Source organism: Octodon degus, unplaced genomic scaffold, assembly GCF_000260255.1.
Source record: "Octodon degus isolate 3935 unplaced genomic scaffold, OctDeg1.0 scaffold00093, whole genome shotgun sequence".
Taxonomy (NCBI): domain Eukaryota; kingdom Metazoa; phylum Chordata; class Mammalia; order Rodentia; family Octodontidae; genus Octodon; species Octodon degus.
Window position 1 is genome coordinate 9,750,284 of NW_004524669.1, and position 3,981 is coordinate 9,754,264.

A 3,981-nucleotide genomic window follows, 5' to 3' on the forward strand; every position below is an offset into this window, starting at 1 on the left:
TGCCCCGCCTGCTCAGGCTGCCCAAGATGGGCCGTGGCTCCCTTGGACCTCTTCTTCCCACGAGTCAGGCACAAAGAAAGGAGGACCCTGGCAGGACCCGCCCCCCCAAGCCTCAAGCAGGGCTGTAACTGAATGAGAACACATCGTGTCGCAGAACACATTTCAGCTGGAAGCTTTGCTAACCTCTCTCCTCCATGTCCAGCGAAGGCTCTTTCCTGGGAAGAGGGACCCTGGGCTCTGGTGGTGCGGTCCATGGCTCCAGCCCTCGGGGTCGCATGTCCTGGCTCTGCCCAGTGTCCTTGTGGGCACAATTGGTGCTCCTGTGCCAAAGGAGCTTTTCCTTTCATAAGTAACTAATGCTGCATCAGGGCCTCGGGGGACGGGAGAGCAGAGCAGGCTGGGTGGGGGACAGCGGCTTTCTGCTCAGCTGGAACCCCAGGTCTTGCCGGCTCCAGGCAGGTCCCTGAGAAAGGGCAGCGCAGCCTCAGCGCGAGCAGCCCGTGCCCTGCCGACTCGCCCAGACGTGATTTATCGTCACAGCCCGGACGACATCTGAGTCTAATTACCTGGGCAGAGGAAAGTTCAGGAGATCGCAGGCAGCTAGCAGAGCGGGGATGTGCTTTACCAGGAGCAGATGGGAAAATAAAGCACTTTAGTTTATGGCGAGTTCTCTATGCGGGGGGAGGAGAAAGAACAGAAAGAATTGCCAAATTGATCCTTGTCAAGCGCTAATTAAAGATTATTCATGATTAATTCTGATGTTGATGTATTCAGTGTTTTAGCAGTGTCATAAATATCGGAAAAGAATGAAGTAACTCGCTTCGTGTAGCTGCAACAAATCACGCATACCACTGTCCCCGTGTGGCCGCCCCGCCAGGCTCTTGGTGTTATTTTAATGCATACACTTGTTAGTGACTTTTCCAGAATGTTATTAAGGAATGTGAGGAAAAGATTTCAACTCCTGCCTCCCTGTGGTCATATCCTCTGATTAAAAGGAAATACTTTAAATTTAAAAAAGAATTTCTGTTGTTTAGAGGCAGAGTCTGAAAAAGCAACTGATGAAGTGAGAGAAAGTCAAGGATCTGCTTTTTTTGCAGTGGCAGTGACACTGGGAAGCATTGTCACTGAGCTGCATCTCCATTCTCTTTTTAAAAATTTAATTTTGAGACAGGGGCGTATCCCCGAGTGGCCCAGAGGGGACTGGGACTTGCAGTCCTCCTGCCTCCACCTCCCCCAGTGCTGGAATTACAGGTGTGCGCCCCTGCACCTGGCTGGGCTGTGCTTTCAAAACCTCCCCAGGTGAGTTGGAAGAGGGCTGAGTGAGGGGGCTGCAGAGGGAACATGGTAAGCCACCAGCAGCCCCTCTCTCAGCTTGGTGATGGGCTCATTGTCAGAGTCTCTGTTGTGAATATTTGTATAATATTCTATAATACAAATGGCTTTGAGAAGTTCATTCCGTGAGAGAAATCAAGGTAACTACTTTTCACTGTCAGTATATATTTAAGTTATGAATTGTGAGTTAGAAAGGGGGTGGCCACAGTTTGGGGTTGTTGGGAAATGGGTGGAAAGGAAATGCCAGGAGCAGCTTCTGCTCAACCACATGTGGACAGGTGCCGGGGGCTGCCTGAAGTGTTGTGAATGTAACTCAGGTGGAAGAGGGCTTGCCTGGCTCAGAATCCCATCCACAGCGGACCCAAGGCAGCCCTGAGCTGGCATTCATGTGGAAACCAATTTACCGTTCTTCACTGGTCTCAGCATCCATGTCAGTCACCTTTCCACCTCTGTGACGAGACACCAGGCATGGGCACCGTGAACAGGAAGGTTTATTTGGGCTCATGGTTTCAGATGTTCCCATGCATGGTCAGCTGGCTCCATTGGTGAAGGGTGTGGGGATGGCTGCTTGCCTGCTAGTAGCCGAGTTGAGGAGAGACAGACAGACAGACAGACAGACAGACAGACAGACAGAGACAGAGAGAACAGGGAAACCAGAGAGAAGGAGTCACCGACTAAATGCAGCCCCCAGGTCACACCCCTGTACCCTGCTCCCTGGGACCAGGCCGCCCGGTCAGCTCCCCTTAGGCGCACCACGGGTGGACTCATCCCGGATGGTGCTGGGCCTCACTGTGCAGGCCTGTCCAGGTGCAGAGCGCAGCACTCCACCACTGGCTCCAAAGGCCAGGTGCATCTCGCTGTGCAAAAGTACACAGTCGTCTCCAAGAGTCACCAGAGACGCAGCACTCTAGCAGGGCGCAAGAGTCCAAGTCCCGGGCTCCTCCGAGACTCAGGCAACAGTTAGCTACAAGCCCTTGTAAGGTTCAAAAGTGAGGCGTGCATTTCCCACAAACAGCTACACGGAGCCCACAGCCCCAATCCAAAAGGACGAAGAGGAGTATTGCAAGGAGGATCTGAACAGGGCCAGACCAAAGGCCAGCAGGGCAGGCGCAGGGCAGGGCAGGAGCCACAGCCTGAACTCCACGCCCAGCACTGGGGGTGCACAGTGGTGCCACTGAGCGCCGGAGCCTTGTGTGACCCCCTCCGTGGCCTCCCAGTGGGGACCCCCACATAATTCCTCTTGGGTGGCCTTGTTCCTGTTCCTTCACTCTGCCACCCCCTTCACCCTGCTGCTTCTGTTTCATGCCTGCCCTGCAGGCAACCGAGCCTGTTGACTGTGTACAGAAAGTGCGAGCCATGAGCAGGCTTCCTCCTCCTGGCTGCCACTCTATTCTCACAGTGACCTGATTCTGGTGAGCACCACCTCAACAAAAGGGGAAACTGAGGCCCAGGGCAAGCCAGAACTTGCTCGAGGTCTTGGAGCTGATGGGGCAAAGCATTCTCGTTGCTCCTAACGGAGAGCCAGGGCTTTCCCAAGGGAGCAAAGGCTCTTCTAGGTCACAATTTCCATGATTCTCCACCATGTGTCAGCTCACAGACTGCTGAGAAGGCTGCTGAGGCTGTAGCAGGCCCTTGCGGTCCGGAACAGCTCTGGTTTACTCTGCTAAGAAAAGGAACAAACAAACCGTCTCTAAGATGCATCAGCTGTGGCTCAAACTAGGTCAGTCTGCAACAGCACCCCAGAGGCTCCTCAGACAGCCACAGAGCCGGCTAAACGTGGACCCGAGGTCCCTGCAGCTCTGGGCAGAGGGCACAGGGCCTCTGCTTTGTCCCGTCTGGCTGGATGTGGAAGGCCACCAACCTCAACGGCTCCTTGTGGCCTGGCAGCACCTGGCAGCTGTGGCTGGCCCCGGCCTGGCCTCCCATCGCCAGGCACTTGGGTGCTTACTCTAGCTCAGGCCTTGCTCTGAGTCTGGGGTGGGGGTTGCCCAATCTCATTTCTACCAATAGTGGTGTTAGCTTCCACCCACAGAAAATGTGCTGTCCAGGTCTGCAGTGTTGGCGGTACTGTGGGCCGGCCCCGCCTTCCCAGAAGGATTGAAGAAGGAGGCAGGTATTGTGAAAGGAAAGTAATTTTTAAACTTGTGAATTAAGCACTTAATAGGACCTGTGTAATTTATGTGACAAGTGACAAGTTGTGTGGAATAACTCACCCCGATCAGTTACACATTTGCATTCATTATGCTGGGTGAAGCTGTTTGTCACCAAAGACCATTAAGATGTAGTCACCAGTGTTTTCCTAGGTGAAAGGGTAATTATTTTTGCTGTTGTTCCTAATTTATTAATAGTCAGAAAAGAACATTATGGCAAAGGATTCTTTCGAACACAATCACAGATCAGATGTGAAAGGCCTAGTGATCTTGTGGCTGATAAGCAAAGCTCTCAGCGTAAAGAGAAACTCTGGCTCGGGATCGGCTTGTGCTATGGTGGACTGGCATTTCAGAAAAATAGGTGCTCACGGAGCACAGAGGAGAAGCGTAGGAGAATGAGGGTGGGAGCTGGGCCCCCATCGTGCTGTGCACTCTGCAGAGCGTGCAAAGTGGCTCTAGCAGTCGGTGGACCCGAAAGCTTGGCATTCACCTCAGCTGT